The sequence below is a fragment of the Mus musculus genome, chromosome 5 (genome assembly GCF_000001635.26).
Source record: "Mus musculus strain C57BL/6J chromosome 5, GRCm38.p6 C57BL/6J".
Lineage (NCBI taxonomy): Eukaryota > Metazoa > Chordata > Mammalia > Rodentia > Muridae > Mus > Mus musculus.
Window position 1 is genome coordinate 148,610,522 of NC_000071.6, and position 21,840 is coordinate 148,632,361.

Here is a 21,840-nt window from a genome sequence, read left to right on the forward strand (position 1 = left end):
GGATAATTGACCTGCAATGAATAATTTGTCCTGTTCATTTCTGGGGTACAGAAAATTCTCAGCTACAAAAGTGCCAGAAACCTTCTTTTTCTGGTTTGAAAAAAAAAGAGAGAGATTGTTATAAAATAGAATTGAGATGTTTTAAAAGCAGCTTTAAAAGAAAATGTGATTATGTAGACTCGCTCCTAAGCTGATTTTAGAACCTGCTATTTCCATTTAAAGGATGATTATCTCTATGTTCAAGTGAGAACATAAACTCTTTTAAGTGCCCAATTTATAGAAGGAAAAAAAAAACCAAACCAAAACAAAACAAAAAGAGCTTCTTTCGATTCTTCTTAGGTTTGTGACAACCTGGAATACAAAAAAACGAGCATGAAATGATGACAGGCTGAGAGTTTCGATGGGTGGCACTGAATTGTGTTCAGGACGAGGCTCCAAACTTGCTTCAATCAGGTGTAGGAAAAAAATTCAAACTATAAGGCTGGTAAGAAGTCTCAGTGCTTAGAGCGCTAGCTGTTCTTGTGCAAGACCTAGGTTCGAATCCCAGCACCCACAAGGCCACAGTTTACACCTACCTGTAACTGCAGTTCCAGGATCTGAAATGTTCTGGCCTGCACAGGCACCGGGCATTCACGTGGTGCAAACACACACTCACGCTGACCAAACATTTGTACACATAAAACAACAACAGACCAGTCAGTTAAAAACCAAACTTGTGTGAACTAACAGTCTGAGATAAAATCACCTCTGCAGCCTGTGTCTGGTGAGTGCTCACTACACTGTCACCAGGGTGTGAATGAAGGGAATGGTGATTCTTTAAGGGTAGCCGGCACCAAGGCAGGAGTGTCTCCTACTTCTGCAGCGATGTGGGGTTTCCAGGGCACCCGAATGTGTCTGAACTTGGCCTTCTCCACACAGATGAATGATCACTCTTCTTCAAATTACCTTTAAATTAGAGTGGGCCTCATCAGCCAGGCAGATGGTAATTGACTTTCCCAGTGAGAGCTGGCTGGAAGTGTTTCTGCCATTCATTAGCACTGGATGGGAGCACCGGCGTCATCCAGGCTGAAGTAGCCACCATTAAGCCAGAGGCTAAAACTGCAAACAATGACCACTATTTTTGTGTGTGTGTGTGTGTGGGGGGGGGGGGGGGAAAGACAGGAAGAATTTATCTCTGAATAATTTAAAAACACCACAAATGCATTTTGAAAACTATTTTTTTTTTAGTGTGTGTGTCTGTGTGTGTGCCTGGTTCTATGTATATGTGCTATCTGCCTGCAGTATTCTCAGAAGCCAGAAGGGGACGTCGGATCTCCTGGAACTGGAGTTACAGATGGTTGTGAGCCTCCATATGGGTGCTGGGAACCAAATTCATGTCCTCTGGAAGGGCAGCCAGTGCTCTTAACCACCAAGCCACCGCTCCAGACTCTAGAGAACTTGAAAAAAAAAAAAAAGGAGGAAAAAGGAAAAGGAATCCAGCTCAGGGGTGGGTGTCTGTGTACGTATCCTGACTCACTCAAGGCATGACATGAACACGCATCCCCTACGGAAAGAGCTGCAGGATCAAACTTTCAGAACCTGTCATCACCGGGACTTGAAGACGGTTTAACACGTACAGGGGCTAATGCGTCTCGTTCCAGGGACGCTGGCCAACCTGTGAACTGCACACACAGAGGTTTCACTGAAGAGACTCACTGCTCTACAGCTCTGAAGTTTAGAAGTTCAAAGTCAATGTAGAATCCTTTCTGACACAATAGCCCCCTTTACCACTAAGGCAGGTTGGTTTTGTCTGCAGGTTATGAGGGGGAGTCCACCCTATGTTCCTCTCTTACCTTCCGGTAGCTGTTCAGCTGTCTTTGCTCCTTGGTGTGGGGATCTATCGCTCCCTGCCCTCTCTGCTGCCATGCCAGGCAGCATTCTCCTGTGTCTGTGTACAGGTGTGCCCCATCTTATGAGGACATCAGTCACTGGCTCAGGGTCTACCTCAATCCAGGGCATCCGGACAAGTGTCACTGAAACAACTATCTGAGAAAAATAAGGTCCTGTCTTTGCTTACTGTCTGTCCTAGGCTGCACTGCTTCTGGGCCCGTGATGAGGCAGAGCATCATGGCTTCGGGACTATGGCAGAGGCTGCTCACCTCCTGACAGGCAGGAGGCAGTAGAAAGGCTGTGCTCGAGGGGTTTCTGCTTTCCCTCCTGTATCCCACTCAATTCTTCCCATCCTATGGATGAGTGGTACCTACATTCAGGGCATGTCCTTTTGTATAAGGTAGTCCTGCCTGAAAACACCCTTACAGACACCCAGGGGTGTGCCTCTCAATCTAGAGACTTCCCAACCTAACCAAGGTGCCCATCAAGGTGCTGGATGCCTTACCCACCATTTACATCAAACATTAGCTTGATGACGTTGGCAATGGTTCTCTCCGTACAAGGTCCCGTTTGGAGATGTGCAGGGTAAGGATGTGAACGAATCTTTGTGGGAGGTACAGTTACACTCACAATGCTATTTACTAAAATCTTCCAGTGACTCGCTGAAACAGCTCATCTACCAAGCTGGTGGCTAAACACACAGTGATGACTTAGAATCATAAACCACAGACCCTTGCAGAAGGACCAAGAAACTGCTGATCTCCCTGACGCCACCCAGCTTCAGCTTCATGCGGTGCATGGGTGGGAGACATGTGCTCGCTCACCCTTGACCGGTTTTTTTTGGGGGGGGGGCCACACTTTTAATCTTCACCGTGTGAGGAATTACAAGAACAATAAATGAAGCCATATGTTGAGCAAAATTTCCTTTATACAAAGCATTAAAATACAATTGCATGTCTAAAATGAAACCATAGGTTTACAGTTGAAGTCCTTAAGTAAACTGAGCTAAACGCTATGCATTAAGGAGAAATCAATGAGGCAAATGGGTGAGTGAAAACACTCCCGAACTCCCTCATTTCATCCGGGCATCAACCCCACCAATTTTTTCATCCTTTTCTTGTACATTATTCTGTATCCACATTCTCTGCCTCTGATTGGATCCCTGGATTTTATTTCACTTTTGGTGTGACACTCTCCACAAATATCTATCATTGGCTGCTGCTTTGGTGGTTGAACATCTTTCTGGGTGTCCATTGTTAGTGCCTCCACAGCCAGAAGAAGCGTCCTTTCTCTGAGCACGCAAAAGCATCTTCCAGCGCCCTTGGCCTTTTTGACTGGAGCTTTCCCCATAGCTTCCTGGTGATTCTCTTGGTCTTTTTTTTTTGTTTTTTCTCCTTAAGGTTTATTTATCTTATTTTCAGTGTATGGGAGTATTTTGCCTGCATATACATATGCTCACTTGCACACACACACACCTGATGTTTCTGATACCCAGAAAAGGGCATTTAGAGTCCCTGGAACTGGAGTTACAGACAGTTGTGAGCTGCCATGTGGGAGCTGGGAATCGGAACTGAGTCTAAGGCAAGAGCAGCCCTAACCACTAAACTACCTCTCCAGCCCCGTCTGGTCTTTAAAGCAACACTGAAGCCAGGCTTTCACGGCATGAGGATGCAGAAACAAAATAGTGCCTGTCGAAGACTAGCTGGGGGCTAGAGAGATGGCTCAGTGGGTAAGAGCACTGACTGCTCTTCCGGAGGTCCTGAGTTCAATTCCCAGCAAGCACATGGGAGCTCACAACCATTCGTAATGAGATCTGACGCCCTCTTCTGGAGTGTCTGAAGATAGCAAGCACTGGGGAGGCAGAGGCAGGAGGATCCTGGTCTATAAACTGAGTTTCAGGATAGCCAGGGCTAGATGGAGAGACCCTGCCTTGAAAAACCATAAATAAATAAACAAACAAATAAATAGATGAAAGACAAGAAATAAAATTAAATGTAAGTAAATGCATTTTACTAGATTCCTTCACTGCTTAAACTGTTCTTATTTACTTTGTTCTCTTGATGGGGTCTCTCTGTGTGGACCAGGCTAGTATCAAACTCAGAGATCTGCCTTTCTCTGTTTTCCGAGAGTGCTGGGATATGCCTCACAGAGCCCGGTCCTGTTTGGATTATTCTTGGCTTTGAATCAGTGGTTCCTTAAACCTAAACTTCATCTCCCACCAGCCCACTTGCTGCACCCCGCAAATCTCACATATACCCCGGCTCCCCTGGACAGTGGCACAATCGCCACACATGCAAGGTGAGTTCCTCTGGCAGTACAAATGAAACAGGTTTTTGTTAGTGTGATAGCATGACCTCACAGTAGACTGAGAGCTGGCAGACTTTAGAGTCTCCTGCTGACCTAGTCTACTTTTACACTAGGAGTTTTTTTTTTTCCTTTTCTTCTTTTAAGATTTATTTATTTTATGTATATGAGCACACTGTTGCTGTCTTCAGACACACCAGAAGAGGGCATCAGATCCCATTATAGATGGGTGTGAGCCACCATGTGGGTGCTGGGATTTGAACTCAGGACCTCCGGAAGAGCAGTCAGTGCTCTTAACCACTGAGCTATCTCTCCAGCCCTGTACCAGGAGTTCTTAAACCTTTTTGTAAATATAAAGATGTTCTAGGCCCTTATACTTGACGAGTAGAGTAGAGACTGGCCCTCCCTTTGCCCCTCTTCTCTCTTGCTATCAGTCCGCCATCAACAAGCCTCGGGTGTGATGGTGGATGCCTGGTGATGAGCGTCGACTGTGGTAAATCCCTGGATAATAGTTGTTACCATTTATGGGTGCCAGCAAAATGACAACTCTCTGGGTGGGGCGTGCTAGCTAAAACCAAGCGATCAAAACTTCCAACTTCCCTGTCCGTGAAGTAATCTTCTCATGTCGTCACTTCCGGGTCGAAGGGCACAGGCGCCCCGTGAGCTGCCATGTTTGGCTTCCAGGAGGTCCGAAGCAACTGGAACAGCCCACCTTTTGACAAAATGACTGAGGACAGAAAGTATAGAGCACAGAGGACAATTTTCTCAAGCGAGTGTAATAAACACTGTGGAATGTCAGAGTGAAATAATAGTAATGAAGAAATGGCTTCAGGTGTAAAACATAAATTCTCAGAATTTGCATATGCCCAAAGGCTCCATAGTCAATAAGCGTGATCAAAAGAAAATTTCCCCAGGGAAATTAATATCTATTGGTGCTACCTCTGAGCCAGTCAGAACTGCTAAAAGATTGCTGACCTGATCCAAAGGCTTTCCTGCACCCGGATACATGTGATTGCATTAGGTTGAGAGATAATCAATCATGCACTTATTTGGTTTATCATGATCAAGTATATTCTTCAGGACTGATGGGCTTTATCCATGCACTTTTAACATGCAGAAAAATACTCTATTTTTTTAAAAATCAAGTCTTTTATTTAGGTCTAACCAAAGTAACATAATACTGTGTAGGGACCCATGACCAGGGGTTTCTGAGCCTCACTGTGAAGCGGGGTCTCCTATTTTTACATTCAGAACAATGAGGGGCTCCCGCAGAGGAAAGCTGGCCACAAGCATGTATTTAAACAGCTGGCCTGGCATTCAGAGGCGAAGCAGTTAAAAGCACAACACAGAATCCAATCAGGAGCAGAACCAACGTGTTCCCCTTGCGCTGCAGTGAACAATGCGGTCCCATGAGCGGTGGGGGCTGCTGTGATCAGGAACTCAAAGTCACCCCCGTCTCTGTGGTGCCTCTCAGAGCCTCCCCTCAGCAACCTGCCCCATCTGGCTTGGTTCCACACCAGATGGCCAGCTTCTCTCATCCGGTGTGGAGGAGGAGTCTGGGAAGGCCAGATTCCCCTCTGCACTGCAGCATCTGAGGGCAGATGGACTTAACACGGCTTTTGAATTCAGTTCTGAGGCCTGAGGAGTGAGCTCTTCTTTTGCTGTCTACCTTTTTCTGGGCCTCTGTGAACTTTGGGGTGTCTGGCTAGGAGCATTTAGGGTCAAGGTCTCAAAGGGCAGCAAGAAGTGTCAAAGCCCCATGTCTAGATGCTGCTGGACTAAGTGGGGGTCAAGGGTGGGGGGGACTAAGAAGTCTGTACTCTAAAGGACCCTCAACTCCGTATCTGCTTCTGGCAGGGCTGAGGGATGATGCACAGAGGGCTAGCTGACAGGAAAACAGGTTATGTCAAACCCCTGTGCCCCTCCCCGCTCGCCCTGGCCCATGGCACCTCCTTCCCCCACATCAAGCTGCTCTCTGTCTCACTGAGCCTGTGAACCAGTCTCAGCCACTTCTGGTTACTTCCAAACCACAGTATATATCTCTGCAGTGTTCCACACTCCAGACCTTCTCTGGCCTCCTGTGAGATGTGTCTGCTCTGTTGTCTGACCATGATCTCCTGTGCTGCCCTCTTCAGTAATGTCAGCATGCTTGGACCAGGTTCTCCATTCTTTGTACTGGCAAGGGAGAGTTGCCTTCCGTGTACTCTGAGAGGTCTTTATGTATGATATTTCACCCATTGGTTTCATCTGAACCCCCATATCCCAGACAAAAGAGGCTCAAAGAAGCCAAAGGATTCATTGATGTCACAAGTCATTCTATTGCTATGTGAAACCTGGGCTTTCCTCCTAGTCCCTCTGGAGGGAACTTAGTGGCAAACTGTGTCATACCACGGAGTGCCTGATGAACTGTGGGATTCGTCTCAGCCTATGAAGAATCCAAAAAGTACCAAGTCCCCATGTGGGGGAGGACTGGTGACACTTCCTGTTTCTTGCATTTTAGGTTACTATGGTAGACATCTTCTTGGCTTCCTCCATGACATCTTCACTGTTGTGCCCATGGCTATCCAGCATTGTTGCCCAGAATACCCACATGGAACCAATAATTAAGTCTAGTGAGTGTACTTACTTGCTATTGGTTTGAGGAAGGGGCTCAGAGCCAACAGCTCATCACTAGGCGAGGGCTGAGTCCTAGGCGCCAGTGATTGAAACATCTCCAAGCAGGGCAGGAAGGTTAGTACCCACAGGTTCTGAAGGCAGCTTGGTCTTCTACGTCTGTACATTAAGTAGCACTGGGAGGTAAAAGAGAAAGGAAAGGGGACACACCAACTGGATTCATGACACAAAGACTTTTAAAATAAATACCCCTCCACATGTCAAGAGTCCGGAGTGCGTTCTTGGTCTTCTGCCCTGTTATGTTGTCTTTTCTATTTGCTGAAAAACAGATCAACAGTGTTTTTAAATTTTCTAATTAAAAAAAATTATTTACTTTTGTTTTATGAATCTGGGTGTTTTGCCTGTATGTACGTACACTGCGTGTATGTGTGAGTGTGTGTGTGTGTGTGTGTGTATGTGTGTGTGAGTGTGTGTGTGTGTGTATGTGTGTGTGAGTGTGTGTGTGTGTGTGTGTATGTGTGTGTGAGTGTGTGTGTGTGTGTGTGTGTATGTGTGTGTGAGTGTGTGTGTGTGTGTGTGTGTGTGTGTAGTGCCCCTGAATGCCAGGAGAGGGCATTGGATCCTCTTGAACTAGACTTATACATGATTGAGGGCTGCCATGTGGGTGATGGGAACAGAACCTGGGTCCTCTGCAAAAGCATCCAGTGCTCTCAACTGCTGAGCCATCTCTCCACAACCTGAATCTAACTCTTCTTGTTGCAATAAGAAGAAATATAGTTACCAGAGACACTAATGTTCTCCACATGAAGTTCTGCCTATAGGTTTCCAACACTTCACCTTATTATTAGCCATTAAATCAAAGTTACTGCCCCCACGGGGAGGGACACTTGCTCTGGTCTCTGAATCAGGACATGATTGAGACACAACGGTTGGTCGCTCCATGGTGAGCTAAAGAGAACTACAGGAAGCTCTCTTGGAAACCACGCTGGGTGTTTTTTGTTTTTTTTTTTTGTTTGTTTGTTTTTTTTTGTTTTTTTAAACTTGACACAAGTTAAAGGCATTTGGGAAGAGGGACTATCAATTGAGAAATGCCTCCATCAGATTGGCAAACAGACAAGCCCATCTGGCAGTTTTTTGAGGAATAATTGATGTGAGAGGGTCTAGCCTGCTGTGGGCAGTCTCTTACCCCAGCATAGGTGGTCCTGGGTTGCATGAGAAAGTAGGATGACCAAGCCATGGGGAACAAGCTAGTAAGCAGCATTCCTCCACGCTCCTGCTTCAGTTCCTGCCTCCGGGTTCCTGCCGTGAGTTCCTGCTCTGACTTCCCTCAGTGACGGACTGTGACCTGGAACTGTGAGATGAGATAAGCCCATTCCTCCTCAGGTTGCTTTTGATCATGGTCTTCATCACAGCACTAGAAACCCAAACTAAGCTATAGACTCTAAATTACCAAATCTGTGTATTAAGAGATGGCGTTTGCCACATGCCTCATACTCTGCAAGTGTTTCTCTTAAATAACTGCCGATGTTCACATACCACTGAGGCCCTCAGTATAGTCAGACTGCCCAGTGTGGGGATATTGCCATGGGGCATGGCTTCCTGGGGCTGACTCAGGGATGACCATTTCAAGCAGGTGACGGAAAGATTCTGACATTAATGGGTCATGTGGTCTTCAAAAAGCTCCCTTGAGGAAATACCCTTGAGCAGAGTAGACTTTTGCTGTCACTGTCACAGTAACTACAGGATTGTTGGGTGCAGATGAAGATGTCCCCAGGATCCTTTAGAAGGGGTAAGCTAGAAAACCACAAAACAAAATAACAGCTCAGCTGGAACAGGGCATGCCCCATTGGTTGGAACTGTGGCAAAGGGGTCCTCTGATGTGTCGGGCTGTAAATGTGATGGTGGGGTGGGCTGAAGTGGAGAGAGGGGAGGGTGTGGGTGGGGGAGAGATAATTGGTATCGTTCACTCTAGTAGCTGTCTCTCTTGCTCTTCAGGCTAAAGTCCATGGTAAATGAAGTCTGGAACCCTCAGGGCAGCTCCTGGATGGTTTATCTGAAGTCCCAAAGGCTACAGGAAGTACCTCAGGTTGGAATCAGAGTGCCCAGTACGAGGTACTGTCAAGAGTATGACCTCGTGGGGCTGGTTCAGGGATGACCATTTCAGGCAGGTGATGGAACGGTTCTAACATTGGTCGGGCATGTCCCCACTGCCATCTGACTCCAGGCTGCCCTGTGTCCACTACTTTCTGCTAATCAGGGAGGAAAGACTGGAGAAGAATCTTGTCTCTGCCATGTCTGGTCACATTGTGTAGCTTCTAGGGACCACACCCCATGATGCTTGCTACTGGTTAGATAAAGAAGATCTCTGATGTTTGGGGATCAAGTTGAGCAGGAGGTGGGTGTAAAAATAAAAACCAGTCACAATAAACTGCACTGCATGTCACATAATTTCACTCACATGACATATTCTGGAAAATAACTAAAGACCACCACTAACAACAACAAAAGGTCAGTGGCTATCAGGGGGTTGAGGGTGGGACCAACTTCACTGGGGCCTGAGGGACTTGGGAGGACAATGAAGATATGTTGCTGGTGCTTTGTTCTATTAATATTTCCCCAAAAGCACAGAATTGTATCCCCAGTAGAGCAGATGCTACTGTACCCATGTAGTTTTTATAAAGAGAAAAATAAATCACAGCAAAATGCAGAGTTACAATGCTACACCGTTTAATGAGACAGAGGAGGCAGAAGCCAGTCCTTCCTGGAAGAGTACAGGAAGTGGGTTGGGGAGACTCCAGGAAGTAGAATAAGTACAAGCACAAGCACAAGCATAATAAGACTTGTGGATCTCCAGCTTGGCTGGGTGTGCCAGGGAGATAGAAGGGAGGGGACATCCCAGTGACAGGACCAACATAAGACACAGAACTTACACAGCGCCTTTGTGTGTTCTATGAGCTGCTTGGCACTGGGTACCAAAGCATCTGCAGGCATCCTGGCATGGACAGTCCCGTAGAAAGGGGCCAACCACTGCCCCCACCTCCACCCACCCTTGTGTGTGAGCTGACATGACGCAACACTGGAAAGAACAGAAATGCATTCGCATTGGCTGGGGGATCCATAGCCAAGGTGCTGGAAGGTTTCGAAACTGGTGAGGGATGCCCTCCCCTTCTAAGATGGAGGTTTGAAGCCTTGTCCTCCTGTCCTCCGGGGTGGAGGAAGCAGAGGGCTAAAGGGCAAGCAGGTTGGTATCTAGATGAAGCCTCTTTGATTGGGACCTGAGTTCTATTCATGAGGGGGGAGCCTTTGCGGTCCAATGCCTTCTTAAAGACCCCCACCTTTTAGCCATGACACTTTTCAACATTAAAAGAATTAGGTAGCATAAAATGAGTCACTCTGGCCAGTTCGGCATATAATTCAGCTGGACCTTTGTGGTGTAGATTAAGGCAGGAGATGTTGAGCCCAGGGCCAGCTAAGCAACTTAGTGAGACCCTATGGCAAAAGAAAAGAAAAGGAAAGGAAAGGAAAGGAAAGGAAAGGAAAGGAAAGGAAAGGAAAGGAAAGGAAAGGAAAGGAAAGGAAAGGAAAAAGAAGAGAAAGGAAACCCTGGGTTGGAAGAGCTTTTATGGTAACATGCTTGCCTGGCATGTTCAGAGCCCTAGGTTCAATCTCTATTATAGCAAAAACCCCACGAATTCCGTGGAATTGACTGCACTGAGCTGCTACGCTAAGCAGAAGCCAGCCCTGCACCCACTAAGCAAGGATGCTGCCTCCCCCGCCCACTCTCCAGCAACCACTGGTGCTCTCTAATCTAGTCGCTGTCTCTAGCTGTTTCGTGTAAATGGAATCATTCAATACATGTCTTTCTGCATCTGGCTTTTCTTCATTTAGTATATTTGTGTTTTGTATTTAATGAGGTTGGTGAGCCCGGGAGAGGAGAGGATTTTGTCATGGGAGACAGGTGGGGGGAGGGAAAGGCAGCCTGCGAAGAGAAGCATCATTATGGGCTGGCAAGACTGATCTCCAGGCATCCCACACACTCTGCAGCCACATCTCACCTGCACCCCCATCAGGATCCAAAGGCTGGCTGAGCCCCTTCATTCCCTCAACAGGTTTGTTCCACATGAGGTTCCTACCTGCTTCAAAATCAGAAAAAAAAGTTTCTGAAATAGGTTTTTGTGTTTGCATGTGACCAAGAAATGCTAACGAGGTAACCCAAGAAGCAGGGGTTGGTGTTAATTAGCCCTTGAACTGTCAGGACTAATTGCATTCGGTGAGTTCTGACATTTCTAAGAATAATTAAGAACCTGGTTGTCACATTTCACAAAGGCCTGACAACTACTGTGTGAATGGTTCCCCTTGTTTTTCCCAGTGCATAAAGTCTGGAAACACATGAGGAGCTATACCTGGTGCTAAGTGCAGATCCTTGGATGAAATGTTATGTTTTTAAAGAGCTTTTCATATAGATCAGTAAAATATAATGACCTCATTAATGGGTGACACATTAAAAATATCTGAAGTCCCTGCAGGGTAATAGTTGGTTGGTATTCACCATGCGCTTACTGTCTGCCTGGCACTAGAGTTCAAGGCACACAGGAGCCTATGAGGTAGCCGTAGTTCTTGTCCTCAATCAATGGAGAAGAAAACTGAGGCACAAGAAGGTGTTGTAGACTGCTCTGGTGCGCTTTGTAATTTGATGCTAATTCTGCTTCCTTGTACTCGGGATTTCAGGTGAACCTTCTCCCCATTTTAACTGGTCAGGTAAAGGCGAGAGCCTGTGATCGGGCAGTGGAAGGAAAAGGTGGGGCTGGGGGTTTTAGGGAGGTAGAGAGAGGAAGGAGGAAGGGGAGACAGAGGAGAGAAAGGAGGATGGAGGAAGAAGAGGTAGAAGGAAGATGGAGCAGAAGCACAAGGCCTGGAGGAACCGCAGGTAGCAAGGGATCTCATAGCTGGGGAGTAGAGTAGTGTAGTGGTAGATCTGCCCAATCTAGGCGTGCCGTCTAGAAATATTATAACTGAGTTGTGTGTCCTTTGCATGGGCTTATTGTGGTTGGAGATTTACTGAAACAGGGTCACATATGTGTGACAACACAAGCAGGAATGCCTGCCATGTGGTTTGTACCACTGTCTTCTCAGACACACACACACACACACACACACACACACACACACACACTGCCTCTGTACAACGACAGACTTTTATTTTCCTGTACACATTACCGCCCTGTCAGGAAGCACTTATTAACCTCAAATTTGCATCTAATTCTGTTTTTTTTTAAAGATTTATTTATTTTATTTTTCATTTAAGAGCATTTGCATACATGCATGTGTGTGTGCCTGTTGACCTTGGAACTGGAGTCAGAGACAGTTGTGAACCTCCATGTGGATACCGGGAATGGAACCCTGGTCCTCTGCAGGAGTAGCAAGTGCTCTTATCTGCTGAGCCATCTCTGCACCCGCCTGGTACCTTATCTTTTACACTCCAGTGGTGTGGCAATGCTCTCTGCACTGTCTTCATTCACTCATTAGATACTGGGTGAGCATTCATAGCCAGAAAGAGGAATTGGAGATGGAGTCTGTCTAGCAAGCGTCTATCACTCAAACACATGCAACAATATGTTATTATTATGTTTTGCATCATGAGGTGAGACTGGTTGAGTCACACTGTATTTGAAATGTGAAGGACCAGAAGTGTTTCTGATTTTTGGTGTATTTGTACAGAATGTTCTAGTTGGGCAGACTTTATCCAAATATTCAGATCCAAACTGTAGGGGCTCAGTGAGCAGACAGACATGGTCTCAGAAGAACCCTACCCCAACTCCCTCAGCCAGCATCTGGATCTTTGGAAAATGAAAGTCTATCATTTAAGCCATGTAGTTATAGTGGTCCTCTCGGCAACGTTGCCCCACCTAAACTACGGGCCGATGGAAACAGAGTACATTTAACACAAATGGATGTTTTAAAGTGGAGGGAGTGAGCAACGGCAGGTTTCTGAACAAGAGTGATGTGAAAAGCCCTATTTTGACCTATCTGATTAATTCAGCAAACATTTACTGGGGATCCGCCCCACACCACCCACACTGGGGATGGTCTGCCTCGAAATACCAACAGTAGCTTCAGTGTGGGCGATAGCAAAGGAGTCCACTATAGAAAAAACCAGAAGCCATGTTAGACTGGGGAGGTGGAGGGCAGGGGCCCCTAGTGAGAAACCTCTCATCCTGGCCTCCCTCAATGGTTTTCAGTCTTTCTTAAAACAACAACAACAACAACAACAACAACAACAACAAAACAAGATTTGCTTTATAGTTTTTACTTCTATGTATTTGTGTCAGTCAGTGTGTGCACTGAATGCAGGTACTGATTGAGGCCAAAGTTGGGTCTTCCTAGAACTGGAGTTATGGGTGGTTGTGAGCCGCTCATTGTGGGTCCTGGTAATTGAACTCAGGTCCTTAGCAAGAGTGGTATGTGTTGCTAATGCAAAGCCATCTCTCGAGCCGTCATTCTGAATAGGAAGTGCCTGTGTACCACCACCAGACCAACCTCTATCTGCTAACTAACGTGAAGCCCAGTGAACTGTCCTCTTTACTTGACTCCACCTAACCCCGTGTCTAGTCATAGACAGCATAATCCCCATACGCCGTCTTCGAAGCTGCACCAGACAGGGTGAGCCTCACCTACTGAACCTGGTTTCAAGGGAACAGATTCTTAAAACAATTGCCCATGAGACATGACTATAAAATGAGCCAACTCTCCCATACTCCAACATCAAGCAGAGCCATTCAGAGGTGACCCCACCCCTCAGCTTGGCCCAGCACAGATATCAAACAGTATCACCAAGCAGGAAGGGGTTGGAAAATATAAGCCAAACAAATAATATACAAATAAAACAATATCAATAACTTAAAGATACAGGAGAGCCGGGCGGTGGTGGCGCATGCCTTTAATCCCAGCACTTGAGAGGCAGAGGCAGGTGGATTTCTGAGTTCAGGGCCAGCCTGGTCTACAGAGTGAGTTCTAGAACAGCCAGGGCTACACAGAGAAACCCTGTCTCGAAAAACCAAACCAAACCAAACCAAACCAAACAAAACAAAAAGCCACCTCCAACAACAACAAAACTAAACATACAGGAGAGACAGGTGACAAGTCTTTCCTCAGTCTCATAGACAAGATAATGATACTCAACGATACCCACATCCAAAATCCTAAAACCCATGAGTAGACGTCAGTACTTGGGGAGGCAGAGGCAGGTGGATCTCTATGAGTTCAAGGCCATATTCATCTACATAGAGAGAGAGACACACACACACAATATAGCTAGGCGTGAGGACGGAGGAAGGAGGTCTTGAGAGGCTGCAAAGAACAAGGAAGTGGGTGGATTTTTCTCTGGATCTTCCAAAAGGGGACACAGACTTGCCAACCCCTTGATTTTAGCCCACAGAGATCCTTAACTAGATGCTAGCCTACCGCTTTGCTGTATTAAGTCGTTGAAGCCGTCGTTTAGGAAACGGAGTCACTTGGAACGTCACTTCCTGTGCCTCAGACACCAGGCCTGCTCATTTGCATAAGTGTATGCCTCTAGAGTTGGTTTCACAGAACCTTCCTGCTCACCCGGCCCTTATGCTCTGTGATAGACTGACTGATCTTGTTTTACCTTTTAGAGTCCAAACTCTTCACAGGAAGACCTGAGATATTTACTGTGGCATTTCTAAGTCCAGCGTAGTGCCTGCCGTGGGGGAGATCCAGCAACTCAATGGAACCAGTGTACGGAAGGAGCCCAGAGCTGCACGGGGCTTTCTGGGGCTCTAACAGGACCTCCAAAGGCAAGCATCAGAGCTTCTTTTCAGACACAATGAGGTCAAGTCTGACGTCGTCATTGATGTATGTATATATGTCATGTTGAATTGAATTACTGTTAACGGTAACCATGACAACGAGAAATCTCATTCTCGTTGCGGAGAACAGTGAGTTATTCAGACCTTTGTACAATGCAACCCCAGGTCCCTTTTCATGAGGAGCGTTGACATCGTTGACAATTCTCAACAGCTCTTCCTATGCGGTGCATTGACGGTCCTGGAAAAGGCAGGCAACCCAGGAACAAAGCTTTCCTGGGCTTGCTCCTTCTGAAATTACAGTTTATTTCTGGAAAGGAACGGCCATTCACAAATTCTCATTGTTAGGGAGAGATGTTGAAGCTGCTTTTTGCAAAGGCTGAAAGTACACATTAAGAGTATAAATACCATGACCTCTTCCCCCGTGCGCCATTAGTTAATTGTATTCAACTGTTAGAGTCTGGAAGCAGGTGGACATGGAATCCAGAGAAAGCCACCCCAGCTTCAGAAAACACCCAGAATGCCCCACCCTCAAAGTGACCCTTTTGGACTTTCCATGAGGTTCATGCAGTCCCCAGAGCTGTCAATTCTCTGCAAGTGGTGGTTTGTTCCTTATACTTTGCAGTGGTAAGGGTCTCCTGTGTGGGCTGCAGAGTTGACTCAGTGGTTAGGAGCACTGGCTACTGTTGTAGAGGACCTGATTTTGGTTCCCAGTACTCACATAATGGCCCCCAACTGGCTCTAACTCCGGTTACAGGGGATCTGATGCCCTCTTATGATCTTTGTAAGTACCAGGCATACATTTGGTATGCATAAATACATACAGGCAAAAATACACACATAAAATAAATAAATTGTAATTGATGATGATGATGACAATGACGGATGTGTGCATTTCCAGGCCAATTGACTTTCCTTCTTGGGACAGGATATACCCCTGACAAGTGATGGACCTAAATTTGTCGCCAGAGGCAGAGAGAAACAACTCCTCTTTCTCCATATCACAGTAGTCATCTACTACAGATTCAGGTGACTCGGGTGTGCCTCAGGCACTGGCAGATAGATACAGGATAAGTCATAAGCAGTTAACAGGAAGTGGATGATAAGCTCTGAGATCTGGTGAGCTGCCCCACCATTTTCCTCCCTGGTTCATGTCTCAGTGCTTCTATGACTCTAGGTCTCTGAGAGCAGCATATTGAAATCAGGAACTGCCTAACAGGTGACTAATCTATTTTAACTGCTGTGAGTTAATGGGACTGGGAAAGACAACGCACGGACTGGCAGTTGAAGCATTTAGAATGATCCCTATACCACGACCAGACATATACCTGGTGAGGGGATATAGAACCGAGAGGCTAGGGTGAGACAGCAGCAGGAGTCTAGGACCTGCCAGTGTCCCTCCTTGATGAGAAGACTGTGGTGGTGCAAAACTTCATTATTCCCTGGGAAAAGTGAGCCTTGCCAAGAACAAGCTGGGCAAACCTGTTATTAACAGCCAGGGAGGAGGAAGGCCTCACTTAGCCCAAGTAAAAAAGAAAGGCAAGATGTGGGGGACTCTAGCATCATACTCTATTCAGTAGGCAGCATCTTGAGTGCAGCATGCTAGTACAATGTGTAACCCAAGTGGTTGTGGGGCAGAGGCATGTAAGTCAAGTGTTTGAGCTCAGCCTGTGCTACAATTGACCAACATCTGTTGAGGAGGAGTCTGAGAAGCAAGAGACAGTGTAGGAGAAGGAGCTCTCAGAACTCCTTCATCAAGACTGGATCACAGGATAGGGGATTGTTCAGCGGTAGTGTTTGCCTGGCATGAATGAGACCTCAGGTCAGTCCCTGGCATAAATCAGGAAAATCCAACGAGCAAGAAAAAGGGATGAAGATGAACGAGCCATGTGCGAGAGGAGGAAAGGTGAGCTGTAGAGAATGTGTCAGCTGCGAGGCAAGCAGCAACATCAGGTAGACTTGAGAGGTCTTGAGCCTTGAGAGCAAGAGGTTTGCGTCAGCAGCAGCGGGGTTCAGAGGAGACGGGGTCCTGTGGGAAGTGCCTGTTTTCCATGAAGATAATATACATGACTACTCAATAAGACAAAAAGGCCACCAACAGATTGGGAAAGGATTTTTACCAATCCCAAATCTGATAGGGGACTAATATCCAATATATACAAAGAGCTCAAGAAGCTGGACTCCAGATATTCAAATAACCCCATTAAAAATGGGGTTCAGAGCTAAACAAAGAATTCTCAACTGAGGAATACTGAATGGCTGAGAAGCACCTGAAAAAATGTTCAACATCCTTAATCATCAGGGAAATGCAAATCAAAACAACCTTGAGATTCCACCTCACTCCAGTCAGAATGGCTAAGATCAAAAATTCAGGTGACAGCAGATGCTGGTGAGGATGTGGAGAAAGAGGAACACTCCTCCACTGCTGGTGAGATTGCAAGCTTGTACAACCACTCTGGAAGTCAGTCTGGAGGTTCCTCAGAAAATTGGACATAGTACTACCGGAAGATCCAGCAATACCTCTCCTGGGCATATACCCAGAAGAAGTTCTAACTGGTAATAAGAACACATGCTCCACTATGTTCATAGCAGCCTTATTTATAATAGCCAGAAGCTGGAAAGAACCCAGATGTCCCTCAACAAAAGAATGGGTACAGAAAATGTGGTACATTTACACAATGGAGTACTACTCAGCTATTAAAAACAATGAATTTATGAAATTCTTGGACAAATGGATGTATCTGGAGGATATCATCCTTAGTGAGGTAACCCAATCACAAAAGAAGTCATTAGATATGCACTCACTGATAAGTTGATATTAGCACAGAAACATAGAACACCCAAGACACAATTTGCAAAACACAAGAAAATCAAGAAGAGGGAAGACCAATGGGTGGATACTTCATTCATCCTTAGAATAGGGAACAAAATACCCATGAAAGGAGTTACGGAGACAAAGTTTGGAGCTAAGATGAAAGGATGGACTATCCAGAGACTACCCCACCCAGGGATCCATCCCATAATCAGCCACTAAACCCAGCCACTATTGTATATGCCAGAAAGATTTTGCTGAAGGGACCCTGTTATAGCTGTCTCGTATGAGGCTATGCCAGTGCCTGGCAAATACAGAAGTGGATGCTCATAGTCATCTATAAGATAGAACACAGGGCCCCCAGTGGAAAGCTAGAGAAAGCACCCAAGGAGCTGAAGGGGTCTGCAACCCTATAGGTGAAACAACAATATGAACTAACCAGTACCTCCAGAGCTTGTATCTCTACCTGCATATGTGGTAGAAGATGGCGTAGTTGGTCATCACTGGGAAGAGAAGCCCCTTGGTATTGCAAACTTTATATATGCCCCAGTACAGGGGGAGTGCCAGGGCCAAGAAGTGGGAGTGGGTGGGGAGCAGGGCGGGGGAGGGTAAAGGGAACTTTAGGGATAGCATTTGAAATGTATATACAGAAAAAAAAATAATAAAAAAAAATACATGACTACTTCCAGCATTCAACCTGTAGTGTTCAAATGACCAAGACTCCTTTTCTCCTGTCCCAAATTCTCTTTCCTCAGTCTTCCCTCGAATTAGTTGCCCTCATATAGCTATGACCAAATATCTTACAGAGATAGCTTAAAAGATCTGGGGCTGGAGAGCTGGCTCAGGGGTTAAGAGCACTGGTTGCTCTTCCAGAAGTCCTGAGTTCAATCCCAGCAACCACATGGTGGCTCACAACGGTCTCTAATCTGTGTGTTGATAGGTGCACAGCTCTGGGCACTTAAGCAGTCTTTACTTTGTACATGGAAAGCAGAGACGGGGCAACACGAAGGGGCTAAGGACAAAATAATCCTGAGAAGCTTCTCCCAGTGACTTCCTCCAGGGAAATCCCAGCTCCTGAACTTCCCAGAACTACCACTGGGGACTGATTGTGTAAAACACAAATCCCTGTGTATATGTTGGTGTGTGTGTGTGTGTGTGTGTGTGTGTGTGTGTGTGTGTGTGTGGAGGGGGGGCAGCATTTAATAGTCAAACTATAACTCTTGGTAAAGACTCTTTGCTATGGAGAAGGTGACTGGACTTTTCTAACAGCTAAACCCTAATGCCTCAGTGGACCTTGCAGACAAAGAGAGTTTCAATGACGATCGTTGTCTCACCACCCCGTGTAGAACAGAAGGAGAAAGTAAGGTTTCTACGATGTTCTCTTTAGGCACAGTAAGACAGACAGTGCAGAGCAAGACTGGTGGCACTGAGATGTGTTTAAAGCCACTGAGTTCAAGCCAACAACCCAGCCCTATACAGAAACCATCAGAGTGGTCTCTTGTCAAGATCAAATCCATGGCGTGAGCCAGAAGACACCTCCAAAACCACAGGAGAAACTGGGTGCATCCTAACGGGAAGGGCTACATGCTTCATGGGAATATAGAACTTATGTAAAAATAATTTTATGATGATGATGATGATGATGATGATGAATACAGCATTCTGCCTGCATATATGCCTGTAGCCCAGAAGAGGGAACAAGATCTCATTATAGGTGGTTATGAACCACCATGTGGTTGCTGGAATTGAACTCAGACCTCTGGAAGAGCAGCCAGTGCTCTTAACTTCTGAGCCATCTCTCCAGCCCCAGGAAATTTTAAGATAAGACAAAAACTGCAAAACACAGTAACGACTTTTAGTTGCCAGTGATTAGCCACTGCCCCAGAATTCCGAGTTCCGATGGAAGTTCCCCAGTGTGAATCTTGAAGTGCTCTGTAAGGTAGATCTTGTGACTATGTGCAAAACGGCTAGCTCAGTGCAAGCCTTCACCTCAGGGCTGGATGCAAAGTGCCTCCCCGAAGTCTCAGAATTCCTTGGCTTTCTCCTGGTTTCACTGGGGACGCAGAGAACTGGGCCTGCTTTGCTCCTATGTAGAGGACTCCCCAAGGACATGCTGTGGTTCCTCCTAATACACATACTACCCAGGAACATGCAGAGGTGCCTTTTTGTTTCTTAGATCCCTTTAATGGTCCTACAATTTAGGGCAACTGGCCTTTTTTGGTCATATTAGCTTTTGTAAAAAAATTTTTTTTATTTTAAAATTATTCTTTTATTTAAAGAATTATTTATTTATTTTATGTATGTGAGTACACTGTCGCTGTCTTCAGACACATCAGAAGAGGCCATCGGATCCCATTACAGATGGTTGTGAGTCACCATGTGGGTGCTGGGAATCGAACCTGGGTCCTCTGTAAGAGCAGCATTATCATTAACTGCTGAGCCACAGTGCCTAGTTCTCCTAGGTTTCCACCATCTGGGTTTTTGTTTGTTCCCTTTCCTTTTTCAGCTCTCAGCGTGTTCCCTGTACCCTTGGCTGTCTTTCTGAGACTCCTCCCTCTCCTCCCTCTATCTCACACCATCACTGTCTTAGCAGAATCCTGAATTCACTCTTTGAGAGCTGATTTGACTCCACTATGTAAAACCTGTCCCGGTGGTTCCGACACGCTGTGTGGCTCAGTGACAGCTGCCACGTTGCACTTTAGACTTTTAGTTTGTCACTCCTCTCGAAATGTGGCACTGAGGGTCAGCCTGCACCCCGCTTACCTTGCTCTCTCCCTTGTCTCCCTGGTGTCAGGTGCCCACCAAGTTAGAACTTATTTGTTTTGGCTTTGAGGGAGTGACTGAGACTGTTATTTCTTGAATCCTTATGTGTAAATTATGGCTGATAATAGTCCTTCCCGGGCATCATAGTCAAATTCACGCAATGCCAAGTGCACAACTCGAAACATACGGTGTTAGCCCCTCCTACAATTATCATACAAAACCCCACCTCTTATTTAAATCTTTAACAGTTCTCTGCTTTTGAAGTATTTCCCTCCCAACTTCATTGGCTGGCAGAAAACAGAGTCTCCTGTCTTTTGGTGTTCTTAGCACTCCTTGTGTATCAGAAAAATCTGGAGCCCTAAAAATGATCACTGCCGGATCCTACCGTCCCAACATCCTCCAGTGGGAGAGCCCTCATTGATCATTTGATCCCCACGTGTCTATCAAGCCAAGCCAGGTTGCAGAGTCCTTCTAAATCATGAGTGAGTTGACGTTCTGCCAGCAGCTCCTTTGTCTCTTTATCTTTGGAGCTGTAATTTCGAAGGGACCAATTTCCAGGTTATCTCACGGGTTCATTCCCAGAAGTGGGCAATTCTCCTCACTCCCTCCTTCTTGCTCCTCAACCACCCCCCCCCCTTCTAAGGTCTCTTTGTGACTCAGCATCTGAAATGCTTCCTGGCTTCCCCTCTGTAGCCTCATAGCAGTAAAGTGTTGGTTGGAAATAACTCAGCACGTAAAACGCTAAATGATAAAAATCCCAGGTAACAGTGTGTGGTAGGGATCAATGGATACGCACACCCCTCCACCTCTCTGTCGTGTGTCTCCTTCTAGCCCTTGATGAAGGTGGACTTGATGCTCTGGGTGGGTGGTCTGCTCTGGCAGTGGCACCTGGCTGGTACCCTGGTAAATGTAGTGAGCGCCAACAAGGCAATTGAGGTCCCCATCTTTTGCTCTCTATTCCTTTAAAATCCTTCTGGAACCATAGGTATGAAGCTGCTGATACTTACCAGGCATTGAATTTCAATGGGAATTTGGCCAAAGTCAAGACTGGAGAATCCGGCCCCATGGTGGCCAGTTCGGAGTGCTGAGTCAGGGCCTTTCTGCTGATTCGGTTGTCTCTTTGGGCTTATGTAATTCCAGAAGTTGAACCCAGAAGTTCTACTGCCAGGATTGGGGGCTGGGAGTGGGGGGGGGTACTTTACATTTGAGACAGGACAGATAACGTCCAAGGCAAAAGAAATAGTATCTGAGGGTGGAGGGCAAAGGGGTGTTTTGGAGATGTGAATACTGCATAAAATGTCCCATTGTAAGAAAGCCACTGTGGGTTTTATATTCTCAGACAGCGCCTTTTTTTCTTGGTTCACCTTAGATGTCCCCTCTGCTTGTGTTCCCTTACATTCTTTTTAGCTCAGGAATGGCTTCTTGTGTCATCTTGCCAATCAACCCTGGAATGTGATTTTAAATTCTACAGGAAGGATGCGTGAACTGTCAAGGAGATGCTGAGAACTGGCCCCCTTTACTGCAGACCCTGAGCCCTGGCTGACATAAAGGACACAGCCCTCTACTCTCCTCACATCCACAGAGACTCAATCCCAGGTGGGAGTTGTCCCACAGGGCTCCAAATGTCCTCCGCTTATTCAGGACACAGTTAAG

The 21,840-nt window shown here is 46.3% G+C and overlaps 1 pseudogene; it reads right to left on the reverse strand.

Annotated features, from left to right (window-relative positions):
* Window positions 2,724-3,188, reverse strand: Gm29815 (predicted gene, 29815; annotated as a pseudogene).